This window comes from Aythya ferina (assembly GCF_964211825.1).
Source record: "Aythya ferina genome assembly, chromosome: 1".
Classification (NCBI taxonomy): Eukaryota; Metazoa; Chordata; class Aves; order Anseriformes; family Anatidae; genus Aythya; species Aythya ferina.
This window is the reverse complement of record NC_140296.1, coordinates 34,008,780-34,033,532: the sequence shown is the minus strand read 5'-3', so window position 1 is coordinate 34,033,532 and position 24,753 is coordinate 34,008,780. Positions and strand designations below refer to the sequence as shown.

Sequence of the window (24,753 nt, the reverse complement as noted above, 5' to 3'; positions counted from 1 at the left end):
TCTAAAATATCTTGTTTAAACAATCATTCATTAAGGAAATTTTCTTCTGTTTGAAATCATTTATTTCTTGAAAGTCAGAAGACAAATACTCTGAAAGAGTACTAAGGGCTTAGTTAATAGGCTGTGTTTTTTAAACACGTTCATTGAGATTTATACATCTCTTTCTATATCATTTTAAAGAGTAAAAATTTGTGAAAGGATTGAAATTGTCCTGATTTCAGTGCTATATTCTTAAACTTAAAAATTGCAGCCAATGATATCTATCCCTGTCTTTAGTGAAGTCCTGATCTTTAGTGAAGTTCTGATCTTGTAAACAATTCACTGTAAGCAGAATGCTGGATGACCTGAGTCTCACTGAAAACAATCTTCTGCAGGTGAAGTCTGGGGTCAGCTGAAAGACTGGGATGGCCCACCAAAAAAAAAACACATTGGTAAACACAGTGCTGATAGTGCATACATGGCTTTTACAGAGTGACAAATAGTCATACTGCTTCTGGTGCACATGCAGTACTTTATGTGATAGCAATAGAACAAAAAGCTATTACTATTATTATACAACATTTTAATATATGATAGCATTGTAAGTATAATAATATTATCTTTCATGATTTAGTCATGCAACTCAGTGTCATCCCACATGCATGACATTGATCTTAAGCTTGAAGAAGTTTAAATACATTTGTAAATTCTTCAGATTGAATTAGATATACTTTTCCTGGAAAACTAGTTTTTCTACTTTAAAATTCCAGTTAAGTTTCATGAATTCCTTAATGATTAATAATTGGAAAGGAAACATGTTTGTATGATGGGAACAAGCTTTTATTCAGAGTACTGAAACAGCTATTTTGGAGATATGGAAGCAAGCAATCATAAAACCTCAAAAATCATACAATTTTAAACCAAGAGATACACCGGCTTTTGTGAACTTTTAACCAGTGACAATCTGCTCCTTATAGGAATACATCTGCTTGTGAATCAGAGGTTCAAAGGCATGTAAAATTTACCAAAGGCTTTTAAAAGATGAGCCACTTGTTAATTTATGATTAAAAATATTTTATTGTCCTGATAAATTGACTTTAACTGTGGTGGTACTGCACATAGCTACACAGGTCAGGACATGTGAAAGATTTTGCTTATATACTAAGTCATTATTCATTCATCTTGGAATGGTTACAAAAGGCTGGTCTTTGGCTTTATTACTCATACTTTAGAAGATACTAGTTTGTGCAACAGATCATACCAAAGTGAATGAGAAATTCTTCCAGGTATTTATTATTCATGAATTGTAGTAAACAATGTTAATCATATTGGACTTATTTATTTAGCCCCCTTTTAAAAATCAAAGTTACAGAAAGGGAGACTGAACATGAGACACTGCCAAAGATTTCTTTATTTCTGTGGTCATTCCTGTAGCTCTGATCTACTTTGAGTAGAGCATAAACTGAATAGAAAATATTTAACCAGATGAGCTTGTATCCTGCAGCAATCATCAATATATATATATTTCTAATAATATCATTTTAATAACATCACAGACTTGAAAAAAAAAAAAAAAGTCCCTAAAAGTTTAAATAGAATTCAAACACTAATAAACTATGAAAATCTGAAATGACTCTAACTCCTTCAGTAGTGAGTCATGGAGTAGTAGTGAGTCAAGGCCCTTACAGTGTTATGCAGTATATAGTGGTAAAACATTTTTAGTGATCCTTTTGTACTTTATTCAGATATTAACCCTTTAGGATGACAGATAGAGTTACCTTATTGAAAATCCTAAGGTCTGGGTCCAGATGGGGTTCTTGAAACCTGTATCTACTTTAAGAGGTTTTATAGACCAAAAAGATGGGGATCTGCAAATAAATAAATAATAATAATAAGAAGAAGAAGATGTAAAGATGTAAATGATCTCAAATACAAGTGTATCAATATTAGTTGTAGTACCCACAAGGAAAGGTTGAGATAACTAGGTGTATTGGTTCTTAAGAAAAGAAAATTAGGTAAAATCTTATTGCTGATTTGAACTGCTTAGTGGGAGAATAGAGAAAAGACAAAAACAAATGCTTCTCATAATTGAATACTGAGAGGGCAGGTGGCAACAAACACAAGATGCGGTAAGGGTGATTCTGAATATATGTTAAGGATTTTATTTTATATTTATTTATTTAAAACAAGATAAGTTCTACATTGAAGCAGATTGAGCTCTCTTGATATTCACTTCTCAGCTGAACAAAGCACTGAGCAACCTCATCTAAGTTGCTTCTGTAGTCTGGACCAGATGACCTTCAGAGGTCCCTTCCAGTGTGTAACATACTAAGATACTAATCTGCTCTGAAGGACTGAATAACCATTTATAACCACTGTGTGGTAGGTGTGCTCCTTGAATACATTTCCTTATTTAGTTTTGTCTGAAAGGAATCCTGTTCATGCATGAAAGACTGCTCCATTGGGCAAACCAAGCAAGAAAAGCAGACATAATTGAAATGATCATTACTGCAATGTACCCCTGTTCTGAATTAAAACGCTGATATTTCTGGACCCTGGAGGAAAGTTGGACATGTCCATCATGTAACCAGATCACAAGCCTGTGGCACCTATAAATTTTACATGTATTGGTCATGGTATAATTCATATTAGTATATCTTGGACCTAAATATAAGTGTACTAGAACACTGTAAATAACAGTAGTATATACTGCCCTCGTGCAGCACTCCACTTGGAGTACTGCATCCACTTCTGGGGCCCTCAGTACAAGAAAGATGCGGACTTGTTAGAACACATCCAGAGGAGGGCCACAAAGATGGTCAGAGGGCTGGAGCACCTCACCAGGCTAGAGGCTAAGAGAGATGGGGATGTTCAACATGGAGAAGAGAAGGCTCCAGGAGCAAATTCTTCACTGTAAGGGTAGTGAGGCACTGGAACAGGTTGCCCCAGAGAAGTTGTGGATGACTCATCCCTGGAGGTATTCAAGGACACGCTGGATGGGGCCTTGGCCAAGCCTAGTGAGCGGCATCCCTGCCTATGGCAAGGGGGTTGGTACTAGATGATCTTTAAGGCCCCTTCCAACCCAAGCCATTCTATGATTCTATGATTGTGTGATTCTATGATTCTATGGTTCTATAACATAACTGTTCTGTAAAACGTGTGAAGCCAGAGTCAGAGAACATATTACCATTTGCCACAACTATCTGAGTAATGGGTCAACTGAAGAAGCAAAGAAATATGTGTATGGTCAAATGAAAGAGTACCAAGTATTAAAACTTTGCCAGACAAAGGACAAGACGAATACAAGGGAATGAAAATGAGCAGGACATCATTTCAAATACACTAGAATATGTATGACTGACAAAACCTCAAACAGGGTATGCAGTATCAGAAGTATATGAGACCTCCCTTTTTGGGGTGGGGCAGGCGTAGCATCAAAAAACAAAACAAAACAAATAAACAAACAAAAACCAGGCAAAAGTAAGGAAAAACAGAGAAGAAAAATGATTCCACTTCAGTTATGACATCTCTCGTCACCAGGTCTGATATCCCTGACCTTGGAGATGAAGGACAACCAAGGACTGCAGCCATCAGCAACAACTATGCAACAACAGCTTTGTCATTGTGTACTCACAGGTAATTTGAGACGTTAAAGGCTAATAATTTCATATACATAGTAATAATTATTAATGGCATAATAATTAATTACTGGTTCAAAGTATGCTGTTAATAGAAAAAAAAAAAAAAAAGTAAAGTTTAAAATTCGAAAGTTTAAAACTGGCCTGAATTTTCAGTCTTCTGAATATTCATATTACAATGATCCTATTTCCTTAACTTCTATAATACACACACACATTCAGTTACAATGATCAGTAGAATAGAATAACACCTTATAATTAATTTTCCTAGGGTTTCTAATTTCTTGGAAAATATTACAATGACATTGGAAAATATTACAATAAGCAGCAACCTCCACTACGTGTTATTTGAGATAACAAGTCACAAAAAAAGATTTATGATCCTTTAGACTTAGCTAATTAGTATGACCTGTGCCAAAGCCTATAATATACCCCTACCTTGTCCATGTATACCATGGAGCACATGAATACCACTGCATTGAATAATAAATAATTTCCTACTGAAATTTTATCCCAGTGTGTGAACTTCTAGTAATGCTCAGAAATTCCTAGCCTTTCATAAAATGTTATTAGATTCTCATAAAATACCATTGACTTTAGCCTGTGTGGGTTTGTCCCTACAATGCGTTTGTCCTCATTAAGAAGGATTTAATATATTTTTAGTCTACTTCAAGCATCAGAACAGAAAGCTTTTCAGAATCTGCATGTAAACCATGGACATATTTTGCAATCTTTACATGATTGAACATCTCATTTCAGACAGAAGAAAAAAAATCACATGCAGACAGCTAAATAAACTAAACATTTACCTAATCCAGATTTTCAGATGAAAAACTAGGCCTTCTCTTCAATTAAACTGGAAAGCACCAAACAAAGCAGCAAAAATTATCTAAAAATAAATATCTTTAGGGATAATGGATCATATATAATGACCTTCAAAACCTAAGAGATGATTTATGCCTTAAGATATTTTCAGTAATGCTTTGAGCATGATTTGTGCCTTTAGATATACTAACAGTAAGTCATTGAACATGCTCTAGTAAACTTCTGAAGCTACAAATGCTTTGTTGTACTTCAGCATCATATGTAATCATAGCTTACATCAGTTTAACAGAGGGGAGTCATCACTTACAAAAAGGAAACAAGATGACAGTGGGGAGCAAATACTACCTTTTATTTTACAAATCACTAATAACATTGTGGAATTTTTCTTCCAGAGTTGGGGGGGTTAAATCTTATAGACAGCTGTCGTGGTTCCGCTCGAGTGGGCAGCCGAGCTCCACCACAGCCGCTCTCTCACTCCCCCTCCTCAAAGAGGAATGGGGAGAAAATATGTGAAAAGGGCTCAAGGATTGAGATAAGGACGAGAAAATCACGCAATAATTATTGTAACGGGCAAAACAGACTCGGCATAAGGAGATAGTAAGATTTATTGCCTACAACTAACAAGCGAGAGAAGTGAGAAAACAAAGGAAAAAAAAACAAAAGCACCTTCCCCCCCCATCCACCCTCTTCCACCTCCTCCCCCCGAGCGGCGCAGGGGAACGGGGAATGGGGGTTATGGTCAGTCTACAGCACTTCTTCTCTGCCGCTCCTTCTCGGTCACTCTCGTCCCCTGTGCTGTGGGGTCCCACCCACGGGATGCAGTCCTTGATGAACTGATCCGGCGTGGGCTTCCCACAGGCAGCAGCTCTTCCAGAACTGCTCCAGATATGGGTCCGTACCACGGGGTCCATCCCTCAGGAGAAAACTGCTCCAACCTGGCTCCCCTACGGGCAGCAGCTCCTGCCAGATCACCTGCTCCTGCGTGGGCTCCTCTCCACGGGCTACAGGTCCGGCCCGGAATCTGCTCCGGCAGGGGTCTTCCACAGGCGGCAGCCTCCATCAGTGCAGGGCCACCTGCTCCACCGTGGTCTCCTCCACGGGCTGCAGCGTGGAACCCTGCTCCACCGTGGTACTCCATGGGCTGCAGGGGGACATCCTGCTTCACCATGGTCCTCACCACAGGCCGCAGGGGACTTCTGCTCCGGCGCCTGGAGCACCTCTCCCCCTCCTTCTACACTGACCTTGGTGCAAGGCTGTTCTCCCACTCCCTTGACTCTCCCGGCTGCTGTGTGGCGCAGCGTTTTTTCCCTGTCTTAAATATGCTCTCACAGAGGCGCAATACAACATCGCTTATTGGCTCGGATCTGGAAAACAATGGGGCCCTTCCCAAACATGGGGCAGCTTCTAGATCTTTCTCACAGAAACCACCCCTATGGCTCCCTGCTACCAAAACCTTGCCACGTAAACCCACTACAACAGCAGACTGAGTAAACAGCATTATCTAATACTGTATTCGTTCATATGTGTGAGAGAACCAGGAAGATCAGAAAAATGGAAGAACAAGTGCACCAGGAGCTTCACCTCCATCTCATTCTTTCATTTACTGAGTTCTCACACTATATTTCAAACCCCTGACAACTATTGTTTTGTAAATGCTATTATGATGGTGAATATAACACAAATTGAATATAAAAACTTGTTTGAATCTTATCAGTCATGTTTAAATTGATTATTGAGAAAGACATTTTTGGGGAATTATTTATATAAAATGATGCATACATAGCAAAATGTTTGAATAAATGTGTTTTAAAACAGCTTGATAAATAATTGTAGAAGTCTTGCTCTCTGTAATCTGAATCTGTCTGGTCCACATAATTTAGGTATTTTGCTCTTGGTAATTTGAATTTAGGTTAAGTCAAAAAAAAAAAAAAAAAAAAGATGCGTATTTTTGATGCATATTCAAGATAGACAAGTATTATGTAACATTTTAACTTCGTTTATGTCTCAATTTTGAAAAAAAAAAAACAACAAAACAAAAAAACAAACATTTAAAACCACAGAAATAGGTAACCTGTATGACATCAAATAACCATAGAGGTCAGTACTCTGTGAGAAATATCCCAATAATTTTCTAAGACAGGGTCTCTTGTGAAGCTAATTTATTCACAATAGAAATGGTGGGCATCGTGTATGCAGGAATGTGCAGCAGAAGTGCAGCATAGCCCTATATCCCCTATACCCAATGCTTGATTCCTCACATTTCCTCACTGTCTGAGTACTGCCTAATTCTTGTTCCTATGCCCTGAACGGACAGAAACTCTAATTTCTCTCTCTCTCTATTTTTTTAATTTTTTTAATTTTTTTTTTGTCTTTCGACTGAAGGGACCCATGTTTCCACGATTTTGTAGCTTCTTGTTTTTGCTGATTCCACTCTGCAACTGCTTGTCTTGTTATTCTTAGCCATCCTCCTTATTTTGGGACAGTGAAACCTTCCACTGGCCCCTTATCTGCTTAACATACCTCCCACTGTTATGCCTGTGCAAGGATAGTGGAATTTTCCACTGTGAAAACACAACTTTAATTCTTACAGTAACAGAATTTAAACATTTGGAAAAAAAAGAACGCAAGAACATCAGAGAAAAGTGCAAGAGTAGGGAAAATGTTGGGAGATATCTTCTCAGAACACCATTCCAGTCTTCAGCAGTTTAGTATCTTTGTGTTTAAAGGCTCTTGCTTTTGTTCAATCATTTTGCCCAATTACTTTCTGAATCCACTTACATTTTAGCATCTACAGCTCTGAGCTCTTTACACATTGCACAAGTGCCCATTTCTGAAACTCTTGAACCTATCACCCGTCTTTTTCATTTGATATCTACTACTTTTTTAAATGAATTGAGCAATTTATCTCTACACACTTTTTCCATGACATTCATAACTTTATTCCCTCATAGTCTTCTTTTTCCATGCTCAAAACTCTTAGTCTACTAAATTATTCCTTCTGCAGAAGCTATTACACATAATGATCATTTTTGTTAACTTTTTTATACTTCTGATAAATCATTTTTGGCATGTAAGATCAGAATTGAACCATCCAAGACAATACTGAGAGTTTTTGAGGGCATACATCTATGTTTAGGGCTGCATATATGTATATATGTATATATATGTATATATATGTATATATATGTATATATATTGCCTAAATGGGTAAGGATGAACCACATTAAATAAAAAGACCTGTTGAGGACCAGAAGAACAATGGTTGCCACAGGAAATGAAGAAACCTAATCTGTGAAGAACAGAGTACACTGACTCCTTCTGGGCCCTTGTCTACAAGTCTGTGACAGAAGGAACCCCTATTATGGGACTGGATACTTCAATAGTTGGCCAAATTAGCTACCTCAGCTACCTAATACATATGTATTTCATAGAATCATAGAATATCCTGAGTTGAAACCCATGACCCATAAGGATCATCAAGTCCAACTCTTGGCACCACACAGGTCTACCCAAAATTTTAGACCATGTGACTAAGTGCACAGTCCAATCGCTACTTAAATTCAGACTGCCTTGGTGCAGTGACTACTTCACTGGGGAGCCTGTTCCAGTGTGCGACCACCCTCTCACTCATGTGAGACCCCATTTGAGTAGGTTGATATAAACACACAGGCACCTCTCTAGCTCTAAACATACATGCTTGTATTTAGGGGTACCTCTGTGTGTGTGTCTGTGCATGCATACATGCTCACATAATGCACATAGCAAGAAAAACAGTTTGGAAAATAAATTAATTATAAAAGAATAATATCAAGGAATTTTAAAATATGTGGCATAAAACCTTCTGTAAAATACAAAATAGCTAACTGAATTTTCAGTGCAGTAAAATAAGTATCTATAAATGTTAGGTGGCTTCAGTTGCTTTTAGAAGCTGCAAATGTTTTTTTTATCACCACTGTGTTCTACCAAACAGTATTTTATATGCTTCACAGTGGTCAGCAGTGGACAGGAATCAGTATCATTCTAAAGCAGAAATTGAAACAGACAATTTTTTTTCCCCCTTTGTCTCATGACCCTAACTTACTGCCTTTTCTCCCTCTGGTTTTATGAATACTACAGTCTTGGCTGAACAGAGACATAACTTCAGCAGGAAAATATTTCTTTCCAATATGTACTATGGCATGGTGGATATTGTGTATTCACTTTTCTAACTGATGGGCAAATGCTTTAATCATGAGCATATTATGCAAAAAATTGGCCATCTCTACTTTTTAATGAGTTTCAATGCAATCATATTTGCGTTCATCATTCTTAGAGTAAGACTAGTGATTCAGGCTATGCTGGAAATGTAATCAATGTCTAAGAAAGTCTCTGACTAAATTTAGATTGTAATCGAGCTCAAGAGCAAATAGGTTCCTCAGGGGGGAAAAAAAAAAAAGTAAAAGAAAAAAAAAAAAAAAAGAGAAAAAAAGGAAGCAATAATATGCATCTTTAGTGGTACTGAAGAACGCTTTCACTTACCAAAGGAAAGGTCTCTTGATTTTTGAATGCCTTTTTTGTTTATCTGGAAGACTGAATTTCTGCCAGAGCCCTTGGGATCTCAGTTCTGCCTACATTCCAAAATGAGAGAAATACAGGACATTTGGATTTATCCCTCTTATTTAAATGTAAATTCTCAGACTAAAATTTGATATTTTTAATACTCCTTTGATACATGAACTTCAAGCTTTATGCTAATTAAATTCACCTTTGTCATTTTAATTAAATGTTATTAAAGGTTTTTTAAATCCCTGCAAACTTCAATAGAAAAGAGTAAAATGACAATGTGCAATCTAAAATAATCAGTGGATTATTTGGAATGATGCAGGAATAAGAAAGAAATTCAAATATATTTTTTCAAAGTGAAAAAAACTGCCAATAATATAGTAAAATTTTCAGTGCCTTGAAAGATTTTGTTTATCTAAGAGCTGACTCTTCATCTGTGAAGTACTCATACTGAAAGTAACATTAGGAAATAGTTAAAAGAAGAAATTTTAAAAGAATATATATATATTAATCAGATGCAAAATGCCTTGCTTTTAAAACATGTATTTGCTAGTTTCCCATATGCAGAAGGTCTATTGAGACTGCAAACTTTCTAAAGGATTGATTATTCTTGTGCATTCCTATAGTTCCTAGGAAGACAAAGAAGGACTTTCCTCTTGGTAGGAGGTTCTAAGGAATTCCTTAGCAAAACAGAGGACATACAGTAAAAAATAGATAAATTCAAAAGGAAATACATCTAATAATTTAACCATTATATATAACTTGCACTTCTAATTTAATTCTTGTTATAAACAGTTAAAGTGGTATCAGCTTGCAAAAAAAGATTTCCACATGAAGGCTTAGAACCTTCTCAGAAGAATTATAGTACTCTCTCCATTAAGCCAAAATCATATCTGATTTGCATTCTGCACATACTGTTAAAGAAGACAAGATTAACAGAGCTATATATGAAGAGTAAATGCGTATTAAATTTGCCCTATTGTTTAATATTCAATGTGAAAAGGTAAGAAGGTTGAGTATTTAAATAAATTGGTTTCATTATATCTTTGCACAAAATGAATGATCTTAATGAATCTACCAGTGGTCATTCTTACTCGCTTGCCTTCAGATGATAATGAAAAGTATTCATGTATCCAGACTTACCTATCAAGAGCTGCAACATAAGAGTGAATTTGGCCTCTGAGGAAAGTCATATCGTATCATATCATATCATATCATATCATATCATATCATATCATATCATATCAATTTAATATCTAGTTTTGATTCTAGAGAACAAGTTTCCAGAATTCCAGTAGCTGTCCTTACAGGGACCTAATGACTTTAGACTATCCTTCTTCATCTTCTCTTAGAATCAGAAAGTAATTATCACATGCCCATTTATCTTTCTTGCTGTTAATATCATTTCTTTTTCATTCCTGTTTCTGCTCACCTCTTTCATCCCTTTCTCCAAGTCTGTTTTTCCTCTAAAGCAGTACTCATTATCTCCTCTTAAATGAATTTAGTGTCTCACTGTTTCTTTTTTACTGTCATCTGTGCCTTCCAGTTTTCCATTTTCTATAATAACGTCAAATACCACAAAATACAGCAAAAAGACATTAAATCATCAGATCCTTTTTTTTTTTTTTTTTTCTTCTCATGGATGCTTTCAACAATGTGAACTCAAAGTTTATGTGGAGAAAGGCTCTATTACAAAGAAAGTAACTCTTAAACCTTTGTTTGAAAAAATGGGTTAACCACTATCCTGGTGTTGAAAATAAACTTCACCATGAATACATCACTGCATTGTAGAACCACATCATTTCTACATCATCTTTATTTCTACATGGAAAGGACAACCTCTGTTTCTTCTGGCACAGCAATAAGCTAGTGATACTGTGAAATAAACAAATCTAACTCTGTCTTCAGTTGACTTTTGTATGTCTTAAAGCAAATATATATATATAAAATACAATTTGGTAAGTCTAAAGAAAAAAATAAAAAATAAACAAAAAAGCTTGTTCAAATGGTAGAAAAGATCCTCAAACACATTGTTACATAATCTGGCTGATGAGCAGCAAGTCTGGAGGTGATGAAAATAGAAGTGCCTGATAATGCCAGTGGTTGTGGTGTCATCTGTAGCAGAGCCTCAGCAGACTAGATAAATAGTCTGACAGGAACCTCATGGAGGTTAATAAGGGGAAGTGAAAATCCTGTACCTGTCTAGGGAAGGAGAACTCCAGGTACTAACATTTTCCTAGGTGACAAGTGACAGGATGTGAGGAAACAGCCTCAGCTTGAGTAAGGGGAGGGTTAGATTAAATGTTGGGAAGAACTTATTCACAGAAAGAGTGGTTAGGGATTAGAACGGGGAAGTGGTAGAGTCCAGGGAAGTTGTAGAGTCACCATCCTTGGAAGTATTTAAAAGATGTGTGAATGTGGTGCTTAGGGACATTGTTTAGTGGTGAACTTTTAGTGTTACACGATCGTTGGACTTAATGATTTTACAGGTCATTTCCAACCTATATGATTCTATGCACCACATTGATGCCACTCAATTGGAAAGAATCTTTGCAGAAAAAGAACTGCAGGTCCTGGTGGACACCAAGTTGAACAGAAATCAGCAATGTGCCCTTACTGCAAAGAAGGGTAACAGTACTCCTGGATGCATTAAGCAAAGTACTGCCAGCAGGTTGATGGAAGGTGATCCTCTATGCAGTGCTGTTGAGGCCATACCTAGAGTGCTGTGTCCCATTCCAGGCTCCCCAGTACAGGAGACATGAACATACTACAGATAGTCCACCTAAACGCCACTAAGATGTACAAGTGATTGAAACACTTCTGTGAGGAGACACTGAGAAAGTTAAGACTGTTTAGCCTGCAGGAGGCTCAGAGAGGATCTTATCAATGTCTGTAAATATCTGAAAGGAGGACACAATGTAGATGGAGCCAGTCTCTTTTCAGAGGTGACAATGCTGGGACAAGAGGCAATGGGTACAAACTTGAACATGGGAAGTTCTAAACATCAGGAAACAGTGTTTTACCATGTGAGTGACTGAGCACTGGCACATGTTGTCCATAAAGATCACATAGCCTCCTTCACTCCTTGGAGACACTCATAAGCCATGAGAACTTGGTCCTGGAAAAGTAGCTTAATGTATCCCTGCTTGAGCAGGAGATTGGACCAGACGACCTCCACGGGTCCTTTCCAACCTCAGCCATTCTGTGATACTATGAGCCCCTCACAGCAAGTACAAACGTAAGGAGTACTATGTACTCTGGCGTCATAATGCAGTATCTTTTTCTATCTTTAAACTTTACACACATATTTTCACATTATATTTGCTATGTTTACAACTTTACTGTTGGTTTCATTAAAATAAAATGAAACCTTTATTTTCACAGAATACCACTTTGAGAACATACCTTAAGATACCAGACCATAAGAAATACACCAATACACTCAGAGTCACTGTGGTGATCTGCTCTGGTGCTGACACAGCCCACAGCAGAGCGGTTGATCACATCAGTCATGGGGTTTCTCCTGCAGTGCAGACCTCAGGAGACAGCAGGAAGTGCTTATACCTTACTCTTGCAGACAGGCAGAAGGTCTGTCTGCAAAAGGTGTACCCAGGTGAAGGACCTCTGACACCAGGTGGATGAGCTGCAGGAGGCAGTGAGAAGGCTGCACAACATCAGGAAGGCTGAGAAGGAATTAGATAGCTGGTTGCAAGTGCAGTCTATAGTGGATCCACAGCCAAACAGCCAAAAACGTTGAACGCAGAAGTGAGGGATGTCAATAATGAAGAAGAATGAAAGCTTGCAACAGCAAGGACCAGCAGAAAGAAGAGACTTCTCATGAAGCCTGAGGTGCCCTTGCAGAACTGCTTCATTGCTCTGCAGGTTGAAGAGGAAGGGTCCATTATGTTAGTGTAGCCTCTGGCCTCAACTAAGCCACGCTGATCTGCATCTCATGTAACAACTAGTTGTGGTGGTTTTGCTCAGCTGTGCAGCTGATATCCACCATAACTCCTCTCTCACTTCCCCTCCTCAAATGGAAAGGAGGGGAAAATACAACAGAAAGGGCTCAAGGGTTGAGATAAGTTAGGGGGATCCTCACAGGCAAAACAGAACAGGGAGATTAATAAAATCGATAGCCTATTAACTAACAAGCTAGAGCAGTGAGAAACAAACAAGCAAAAATACTTAAAAAACACCTTCCCCCTATCCACCCTCTTCAACCTCCTCCCCCAAGAGGTGCAGGGGAATGGTGAATGGGGTCTACAGTCAGTCCCTAAAACTTCATCTCTGCCACCCCTTCTCGGTCACTCTCTGCCCCTGCTCCACATGGGGTCCCTCCCACGGGCTGCCGTCCTTCCTGAACTGATCCTGCAGGGGCTGCCCACAAGCAGCAGCTCTTCAAGAACTCCCACAGGGCTCTGTACCATGGGGTCCATCTGTCAGGAGCAAACTGCTCCAGCACAGGTCTCCCATAGGTGGCAGCTCCCCCAAGACCACCTGCTCCTGCATGGGCTCCTCTCCACGGGCTGCAGCTCCGGCCTGGGGCCTGCTCCTACGGGGGCTCTCCATGGGCCGCAGCCTCCTCCAGGCCACATCCACCTGCTCCACCAGGGGCTCCTCCATGGGCTGCAGTGTGGAGATCTGCTCCCTGTGGGACCATGAGCTGCAGGGGGACAGCCTGCTCCACTAAGGGCCTCTCCACAGGCTGCAGGGGAACTTCTGCTGTGGTGCCTGGAGTACCTCCTGCCCTCCTTCTGTACTGACCTTGGGATCTCCAAGGTTGTTTCTCACTCTTCTCTCTTCCAGCTGCTGTTGCAGAGCAGTTCCTTCCTTCCTTCCTTCCTTCCTTCCTTGCTTGCTTGCTTCCTTCCTTTCTCCCTCCCTTCCCTCCCCCCCACCCCCCTTTATTAAATCTGCTCTCACAGAGGCACAAAAAACATCACTTATATTTGCTCAGCCCTGGCCAGAGGCAGGCCTCTTTGGAGTCAGCTGAAACTGGACCTTATCTAAAATGGGAAAGCTTCTGGACTCTTCTCACAGAGGCCACCACTGCAGCCCCCTGCTACCAAAACTTTGCCACATAAACCGAATACACTGGTGCAAACAAGGAAAGGCAACAGATGACAGTTGTAGACAACTCTTTTCTGAGAGGTAGAGTTACCCATTTGCCAACCTGACCCACTCTAACAAGAGGTGTGTTGCCTACTGGGGGCTTGTATTAGGGATGTTATCAAAAGACTACCAAGGCTTGTACAGCCCACTGCTGTTATTTCATGTGGGCACCAATGACAGTGTAAAGAACAGGCCAAGGCATATCATGAACCTCTACAGCTCTACTGGCCCTTGGATCAGTTCTAAAAGGCTCTGGAACACAATTGGTCTTCCCTTTGATCCTACTGGTCTAAAGTAATAATAATAAAAAAAAGAGTAATTGAAAAAAACAGTGAAATACAACAGATCAATACGTGGTTGCAGTACTAGTATCACAGCTAGGGATTTGGCTTTTTATACTGTGGAACTCTCTTTGACAAACCAGGTCTACTGATAGAGTCCATCTGCCAGAAGAGGGGAAAAGCATCTTCAGCTACAGACTCCTTTTTTCTACTTGAGTTTGGCCAGGAAAAACTTGTTTATTCATGCAGGCCTTCTGGCATTTTTTCCTGACTTCCTCTTTGTTGGGATGCATTACTCATGAGCTTGTATATTAACCAGCTTTTTTTGGACCCTCTTCCCTCCACAGCTTTATCACACAGCACTCTACCAAGCAGATCCCTGAAGACACAAAAATGTTCACTCCTGAATTCCAGGATAGTGAGCTTGCTTCCTCCGCACTGCTCTAAGGATACCAAGCTGCACCATTTCATGGTCACTGCAGCCAAGGCTGCCCTTAAGATTCAAATTCCCCACCAGCTCTTCCTTGGTAGTGAGAATGAGGTCCAGCACAGCATTTCTCCTTGTTGGCTCCTCTGTCTTTTGGAGAAGGAAGTTATCGTCAATGCATTCTAGGAACCTCCTGGATTGCCTATGCCCTGTTCTGCTGTCCTTCCAACAGATATTGGGTTGACCAGTATCGGACCACCATGAGAAGTAGTCATTGTGAATGTAAGGTTGCTTCCGTCTATCTAAAAACGGGACTCACCTGCTTGATCTTCTTGATCAGGTGGCCTGTAACAGACTCCCACTATAAGTCACCTGTCCCTTCCTTCCCTTTAATGCTGATCCATTATCACTCTGTCAGCTCCTCAATTATAATTGTCAGCTCCTCCTGTCAATGATAAATACCGAAGTACATGATTTGACTGCCTTTGTTCATTCATGAGAGATTTCTAAAGAGGAAGCAAGCTTAAAACAAATAAACAACAACAACACTTTTTGTTTGTTTGGCTTTAATTATTTTTTTAATTTAGTTTTAATTTGTTTTTAATTACTTTTGCTGTTATAGCAAAATAAAATTCTATCTGTAACATTCTGGTAATAATTATATATTCCAAATATATGTTGCATATACATACACACACACACACATCACATACATTCATGAAATGTCCAGTGAATTTTCAATTAAACAAACACTTTCTTGTTTAAAATATATATTAAAAAAATAAATAAAAAGAATAATAATAATAAAAAGAAAATAGCATAAAACAGCTTATCTGTGGTATTAGGAATACAATCCTTTTTTTATATCTTACTGTCTCTTTTCCACAATTTCAAAGAGACTAATTAAGTGGGTTTCTAATATTTGATAACAGCTGCACATTTATCACAGGCATACAAAATAAAACTTAGCGTATAGCAAATTTAAACCACAAATTAGGAAACATTACATCATGTTTATAATGAAACTTACAAACTAGTCTGTCTCTCTTTGCAACTAATCTCTTTGAAGATGATGTCAGGTTATTTTAATATACATACTTATTTGTTACTTACTTGCAGACCTATAAAGATAGAAGTAAGGAGCATTATTCTCCCGGGTGCTTTTCTTTTGTCTGACTGTCACTGAATCCAGTTTAAGCTACATCACCTGAAAGTGGAACAAGCAATGACTGGAAAACAAATAGTTATTTGGAGGGAGGAAGAGGGGTATGGGGAGGGATTAAATTCTTCCTGCAGTTCTGTGAGCAACAAATACACTAATATACTTTAGGATGGAAGTATAAGAAAAGTAAAAGAAAACCTCCCCCACACACCCTTTTCTTTTTCTCTGAAAAATGTAGATTTTGGAAAAAAAAAAAAAAAAAAAAAAAAACTCATAAAATGCATATAGATTTATTTATAACAGGAAAACAGAAGGCATTTTTGTTTTATTTTTATTTATTTATTTATTTATTTTTGTGAATGTGCATTATTTTGATCTTGTTTATTTTCAAAAACATGTAAATGGTGAAGATCAAGAGAAAATTTTTTCCTTTGATGCCGGAAAAAAAAATACCTAAAGCATTTTTATCTTGTCTTTTCACTGAAATTTTGATTAATTTTTGCTTAGAATTGGCTTGAAATACTTTTGAATATGCAATAAATATATTAAAAACAAAACAAAACAAAACAAAAAAACAGTTCTTCCCTCAGCTTTGAGACTAATTTTGTTGGAGGCAGTGAGAGTAGCCAAGCTCTCACTTCCCCAAATGAGCTTCTGACTGTTGTCATAGTTACAGAGATATCTGCACCTGTGAACTTTCTCCTCTCTCTGAATGAAACCTCTCAAGCAGCAGGTCTCATCCCTTACTTACCTTACCCAGAGAGGTTAGCATTTGTTTCAAAATTTCAGCTATGCTGGCCAGGTATTTTGGGGTTTAATGTTTGGATTTGACTTTTATTTCTTTTAGCATCCTGTAAGTTCTTATATTTAAACTAATAGTCTTTACAAATCTGGTACTTTTACCAAATGTATCCTTTTCTTTAAAAAAAAAATAATAATAACAATAATAATTAAAAAAAAAAAAAAAAAAAAGAAGAAGAAAAATAAGGATATAGGTGTTCTGTTATGGAAAGTTTGATCTGTCCACTGTCTTCGGCAGCGTGTCCCCTTGTCTGCATCAGGGTGGGAGCATTGCAGACCCCTCAACTGGAGAAGCAAGATAGGCACATTTTAGTGTGTTTAATAAAACAGTTTCATTTTTCTGCTCCAAACTGCTCTTATTAGGGGCAGGTCTGCCTGGTGGGAGGATCAGTGAATAGTTCCAATTACATAGTTTGCATTATATTTTCCTCCCCTGCTCCCCTTCCTACAGCAACAATTTATCTGCATTTTAATCTTTCTCTGTGGACCTCGATTTTTTGGGTATCATAGCCTTATGTAGTAATGTTGGTTTTACACACCCCTGTGAACCTGCACCCTCTCTTGTTATTGCTTGAAATTCTTTGACCAAAGGGAGTTTCCAGTTGTTCTCTTTCACAAGTTTTGTTTTATAGTATTTCCAGACTAAGTGAATAATTCTCCTATCAGTTTAGGTTGATGTTGATCTGCTAGTTTTCCCCTTCCAGCGACTGAGAAACCCATCAATTTCTCCACTTGAATTTATTAGGTTAACTTCAGCCCAGGGATGGCCATCTGCCAGCATACCTCAAGATATACCTCAATATACATACACTATGTATATTGTTATATAATTTTATTTTGTGTAATCTGTATTTCAGTTAGAACAGTAAAAAATAAAAATAAAAAATCCCAGGTTATTAATGTTTTTAGAACAAAACCCTCTAAGAGCCAACATGTTTCTGAAGGGTTTATCTTCAGTAATCTCCTATTAGCTGTCACAGACAGGAAGGAAAATGGGTGAAATTCAGTCCCATTCTGTAGTCAGTTTTAGTTTTCTACTTGTAACATATAGACTTGGATCAGCTGTCTGAACCTGAGGTGCCCCTCCTGACCTTTGGATGCCACTGGGTCTTCTGGAGGATTTTTCATGATCTGATAGCAACATGAAAAAGACATGGATACTGCCTCAAATCCAAAAAGAGAATAAATATCTCATTTTAGTTAGTACATCAGGACCAGCATAGTATACAAGGGCCAAAAATGTGTGTCCAGTCAACACCGTTTGGTATACAGTTGGGCACTACTTTATCCCCTGCCCTTCGTGTTTCAAGTCTCACCCAATAACTCTTCAAACTTTTGTTGTAAGTATAAATATGAGAAAGGTTAAAATATTAGATTCTGTTTAAGTTCAGTTATATTAAATGCTGACGCTTTGTCCCTGGGGCTGGTGTCTATAGTAATTGGTATTCCTAGTTCCTAGTCATACTTCTGACAGATCTGCAGACTCGTAGCTCATTAATATATGTAATCTGTTTTCTTTATATTAATTTTGAATAACTCTGGTGAGAAAGAGTTCCATAAACAGTTAAGGTTAAGTAGTCTCTCATCAAATAAAAGCTTAATCACTATGAATCTAAAACTTGTATTTCTAGCTGTGTTCGGGGTTTGTGGTAATGAAGGTATTAATATTTTTCAGCTTAAAGCTATATAATTTCATTTCTAACATGGTTAATTTTTATCGAAATAATTTCTAACTTTCTATCCCTAAATAAAATCAACATTTATAAAGTCAAATATTCCATAGTGGAATATTGCTTGTCAGAGTTCATCCTTTGACTGTTTTCTCTATTTCAGGAATCAGTTCCAAGAAGTGTTGTCTTGGTAATGTGCATCTCAAAAATCCATCTTTATTTTCTTTCATTTTACCTTAAATTTCACTTTCCCTTCCATTTCTCTTTTCCCAATATGTGTGGTTTCTTTTAGTGATTTAATAGTATCCTGGCAGGGAAGGCTGTTGGTAAGAGCACGTTTCATAAAGTGTAAGAGAAGGACCCAACTGAGTAGTCAGTTAAAACATTTCATTAGCTCAGTTCTGCATTCTGTGCTTTCATACAATGCTTTGTAAAGTAAGAACAAATCCAAGGTTTGAGTCTGGGAACATTTTCCTTTGTCCCCCTTTCAAAAAATGATGAAAAAAAATTAAAATTGTTTATTGATGTATGTGCCTGAATATTTCTTTTGCATTTTTACAACTGTCAAAATTTTCTTTATACAGTTTTGGCCTTCAAGAAATTTCCAAAGCTGTTCTCCTTTCCAGTTACACATTACCATTACTATGTCTTTTCCTGATATAAATTACTTATACACTAATGGATCATAATATTCTATAACATGACATAAAGCAATAATAATGTGTAATGTAATCCTTGTTATATCTTTAATAATGGAACAAACCAAAATTACAGCATTTGATGTTGCTGACTTAATTTCAGATGCTCATCTTTTACAGGAAACCTAATCTAAGCCAGAAATGTTCACTGAGGTTCATCAGCAGTGCAAGTAAAATAAAGAAAATAGAGTTCAATTACATCTTATCATTAAAATTGAATTTAAGGATTGTAAACTGATTTATACAGAATATTGTTATTTTCCACCTTGCTAGTTTAAATATGCTAGCACAATCTTTAATGGATTCTCCCATAGCAGAATATTTTTGTACAATTCACGTTTTAGAATCTTATAGGCCAATTTTAGATATTATAAGATTAAAAATAGCATCACAGGGCATTATATTTGTTTTTGTCTCTTTACACTCCTCATTTGTTATTATTTATTTGTTTATTCTATTACAGAAGTTTATTCAGACTCCGGTAATGAAAGGGATTTATTGTGCAAATGCTGTCTGTACAAATAAATACTTAGGAACAGCCACCACTTAAAAGAGTTTACAGCAGTTAATGCCAAATAACTGTGCTAGCAGTTATTAAATTTTATTGATATTTCCCCTGTAAAACACTGTCACATGTGTTTAATTTATTCATATTGTTCCACTTTGCCTGAAATCCTGATTTATTTTTATTTATTTATTTATTTTTAGAAAGCTTTCTTACAGGTAGCTCTGGAACTAACATGGAAGAGAAAAGGTTCTGGTTTTCAAATAATAATAATAATAATAAAAAAGCAAACAAACAAAACCAATCAGAAATCTTAGGCACTTTAAAAACTCTAAGTCTTTAGATAGATACTTGAATTCTTCTTTGGAAAATTGTATGCCATTTCTAATTGCTGTATTGGCAAAAATGGCCCCTAGGGGAACCCTTTGAGAAAATCAATGCGCATGGCATGTATACACGGTAGAGTTTTTCAAACTTTAGTAGTGAAAAAACATCTTTCAGAGCATGTTTCCAAACTTCAAGATTCTTTCGCTAGTTGGATTGGGTTTCTGGGTTTCAGCCAGGGATCAGGTCAGGAAAGCTAAAGCCTGTGTAGAATTAAATTTGGCAAGGGATGTCAAGAGCAACAAGAAAGGTACATCAGTGATAAAAGGAAGACTAGGGAAACTGTGGGCCATTTCCAGAAGGAAAAGATGGCTGAGGTACTTAATGACTATTTTGTCTCAGTCTTCCCAGACGAGCTCAAGCCACATAGCCCAAGCCCCAGAAGGCGAAGAAGAGACTGGAAGAATGAAGAACTGCACAGTGTAGAAGATCAAGTTCAAGACCATCTAAGTAATCTAAAGGTGCACAAATCCATGGGACCTGATGAGATGTATCTGCAGGTCCTGAGGGAACTGTTGGATGTAGTTGCTAAGCCACTTTCCATCATATTTGAGAAGTCATGGCAGTCCAGTGAAATTGCCACTGACTAGAGGAGAGGAAACATAACCCCTGTATTTGAACAGGGAGAAAAAAAAAAAAAAAAAAAAAAGACCTGGGAAACTACAGGCCAGTCAGTCACACCTCTGTGCCTTGCAAGATCATGGAGCAGATCCTCCTGGAAACTAGGCTGAGGAATGTGGAAAATAAGGAGGTGACTGGTGACAGCCAAAAGGACTTCACTAAGGGCAGATCTGTGTAAAAGGTCTATGGTTTTACCTGAGTAAAACCACCACAAGATCGTGCCTGACAAATCTGGTGGCCTTCTACAACAGGGTTACAGCAATGGAGGACAAGGGAATAGCAACTGATATCATCTACCTGGGCTTGTGCAAAACATTTGACACTGTCCACTGTGCCATCCTTGTCTCTAAATTGGAGAGACGTGGATGTGATGGATGGACCGCCTGGTGAGTAGGGAATTGGTGGGATGGTCTCACTCAAAGAGTTGTGGTGAGTGGCTCAATGTCCAATCAGAGATCAGTAATGAGTGGTGTTCCTCAGGGATCAGTACTGGGACCAGTGCTGTTTAACATCTTTGTTGGTGAAATGGACAGTGAGATTGAGTGCACCCCCAGCAAGTTTGCCAATGACACCAAGCTTTGTGGTGCAGTTGACATTGGAGGGAAGGGATGCCATCCACAAGGACCTCAACGGACTTGAGAGGTGTGCATGTGCAAACCTCATGAAATTCACCCAGGCCAAGTGCAAATTCTTGGCAGGTGGCTTGGACAGCTGAGGCTGACTCTTTGACCTGGAAATCCTTTCTATGTGATTGCACTTAACAGTCTATTTTGCATTTCTCTTCATTCCTGACAAAATTATTTGCAATATAGTTTCTAAATTGCTATTTGTTTTTGTGTATCTTGTTCATGTACACTTTAATGAAGACTGAAGGAATCCATACTTGTCTTCAGTCTCTTAACACTGTTTATTCTTTTGCTGCAGGAGTTTCCATGCTGAAAGATAAAGGAGGTTGATCTTTGTTTTATTTTTAAAGGGGAAAAGCTCCAAAAAGATATTTAAGATACTAAAGGCACATTTTTCAACAAGATATTCCAGCTCCCAGAAGTACACAATGCCAATAAATGTTGTTTTATACACTTGTGTGTTTTAGATGTTCTTTTAATTTGATTGTCAATCCTATTAAAGAAACAGTGTACAAAATACTCACAAGAAACTATTTTCTGTACAATTGTTATTCCTTACATACTCCTAAAAGCTCTTTTCAATCACCATTTATCAACTTGATATCTATCATATTCAACAATTGCTGGTACCTCTTTTCCACCTGTGGAAACGGAACGGTTCCAGTGGATTGTGTAGTTTTCCAATAACTTTGCTCTTCAACTTCCTACTCTGATTTCTTCCATTCTTCTGTCTTTGAAAGGATGTCGATTGGTGCCAATGGGATATAGTCCTAAAGATCCATCTGATTACAGCAAGACCTATTTTGGACCATAAAACTTTTCTGTCTTGCCTTGCTGCTCTAAAAACTAAGAAAGAAACCACTGAATTCCAGTCCAAATTTATTTCCTTCTGATAATCCATTCAAAATATGTCTCATACAAGTAATAGCATCTATTCACACTTATATTTACATTTTATCACTGTAGAATCAGTTAGCTGTATTTCAGTCATCACATATGGAGAAACAAGATAGCAAGCTTCCAATACAGAAAAATGTGTATGCTTTTTCCAGAAAAATGGAGGTGACACCAATTAAGAACTGACAGAGTGGACAGAACTTAGAACGCAGCATAGAAGACCATTCTTTGATGTCCTATCAATCAGCTATCTGAAAGTGCTAGGCAAACACAGTCTGTTTATGTTTCCAGCATAAGAAGAAGTTGTAAATTTATAAGAAGTTAATTTTAATTTTTCTCTCTCTCTTTTATTTTTTTTCCCTTTCTCTAGTTATAACATGAAGATTTGTTTGCTTGTTTATGTTTTGTTTTGTTTTCCTTCTTTTCTTTGATTAACAACTTTGAATTTACTTTTGTGGTGGTTTTACTCAGGTGGGCAGCCGAGCTCCACCACAGCTGCTCTCTCACTCTCCCTCCTCAAAGAGGAACAGGGAGAAAATATGATGAAAAGGGCTCAAGGGTTGAGATAAGGATGAGGAGTACACACAGTCATTATCATGACAGGCAAAACAGACTCAGCATAGGGAGACAGTAGGACTATTACCTATTAGTAAAACACTAGAGAAGCGAGAAACAAAGGAAAGAAACCAAAAATGCCTTCCCCCCCATCGACCCTTTTCCACCTTTTCCCCCTGAGCGGTGCAGGGGAACAGGGGAAAGAGGGTTATAGTTAACCTATAGTGCTTCTCTGACACTCCTTCATGGTCACTCTCTGCCCCTGCTCCACATGGGGTCCCTTCCAGGGGATGCAGTCCTCGCTGAACTGATCTGGTGTGGGCTTCCTGCAGGCAGCAGCTCTTCCAGAACTGCTCCAGATATGTATCTGTACCACGGGGTCCATCACTCAGGAGCAAACTACTCCAACCTGGGTCCCCCACGGGCAGCAGCTCCTGGCAGGTCAATTGCTCCTGCATGGTCTCCTCTCCACGGGCTACAGGTCTGGCCCAGAATCTGCTCCAGCAGGGGTCTTCCACAGGCGGCAGCGTGGAACCCTGCTCCACCGTGGTACTCCATGGGCTGCAGGGGGACAGCCTGCTTCACCGTGGTCCTGACCATAGACCACACTGGACTTCTGCTTCAGCACCTGAAGTACCTCTCCTCCTCCTTCTTCATTGACCTTGGTGCCTGCAAGGCTATTTCTCACTCACTCTCCCAGCTGCTGTGTAGTGCAGCGTTTTTTATTTTATTTATTTGTTAATTTTATTTATTTTTTTTCCCTGTCTTAAATATGCTCTCACAGAGGTGCAAACAACATCACTTAGTGGCTTGGCTCTGGTCAGCAGTGAGGCCCTTACCTAACATGGGGCAGCTTCTAGATTCTTCTCACAGAAGCCACCCCAATGGCCCCCTGCTACCAAAACCTTGCCACATAAACCCACTGCAACTTTCAGTGATGTTCCCATCCATTTTTAGAGACTATATCTACTTCCTTTTAGTGGCTAATAGGCTTTTTTCTGAACTGTACATTGTACAGGTGTGTATGTAGGAGAATGCTTCTTTAAGGATATCTGGTCAAAGAAGTCATAAAGAAGATCATAAAGGCACAAATCTGACTATCACATAATAAGGTAGGTCCTGATAAGAACCAAACTGGTCTTTTGCGCTAATTGGTAAGGATACATGGAGTATGAGGAAGTTTATTTTTTCAGTTAGGAGGAAAAAGAAAATGATGGTGAAAACACCACAGAGCCATAAAAGCTGACCAGCTAGCATTAACAAAGACAATAACCAGAAACAAAACTGGTCAGTCACACAAACTGATGGGATATCATGAAACTGCAGGGAAAACAGGACTTTAAAACTGATGAGGATTAAAACATGAGGATCCCAGATTTTTGGTGGGACCGTGCCAGCTGAAGAAGCAATGTGCAGAGGATGGGGAAGTGGAGAGGAACAAAGGGGGTAGACAGACAGAGGCATAGAAGGGGTGTCAGTCATGTAAAATGGGGCAGTCCATATGGTTGTCTGGCTGAGCCCTGCACCTGATCACCACTGTATGTCCTGTTTTCTTAAATCTCATTAAATCATTCTTAACTCTCTGTAATATCATTCTATCCTGTGTGTGTGACTGTTGCAGGTGCTTAGTGAAAGCTTCTGGTGGGACCTGTGTGTGTGAGAGAAGGCTGTCTGCTGCTGGAGTCAGGCTGGTGTGCCTGGCCTCTGGTGACAGCTGCTTCAGCCAGTGGGGTCTCAGCATCAGCTCCTGGACCAGGTAAGGATATTCAGCCTTCAGCCCCTAGGACAGGAGCAGTGTGTGTCCCCAAACCTGCTGATCGGGTATAGTGCTTGGGGTGTGCATGTGCATTTACTGGCAAACCCTATGCTGTAGCAGCCAGCACGTAGGGGACCCATGTGGTGCGTGAGAGAAGACAGGATGTGGGCATGGGTGCTTGGCAGATAGGCCATATACTAGTGCATGCTAGTGGGAGGATATAAAGTGAACAAAATAGAATAAGAATAAATGTTGGAGTTGGCTAAACCTATCA

General features: G+C 38.6%; 2 long non-coding RNA genes across 2 annotated transcripts in view; one reads left to right on the top strand and one right to left on the bottom strand.

The window, feature by feature from the left end:
- LOC311434514 overlaps positions 1-24,753 on the top strand; it is a 339,184-nt gene that overhangs the window by 95,611 nt on the left and 218,820 nt on the right. The window lies entirely within an intron of this gene.
- LOC311434493 lies at positions 40-13,865 on the bottom strand. The gene is made up of 4 exons (XR_014691529.1): positions 13,749-13,865; positions 8,961-9,049; positions 1,758-1,847; positions 40-399 (listed from the first exon to the last, which is right to left on the bottom strand). It is a non-coding gene; the product is annotated as an uncharacterized lncRNA (long non-coding RNA).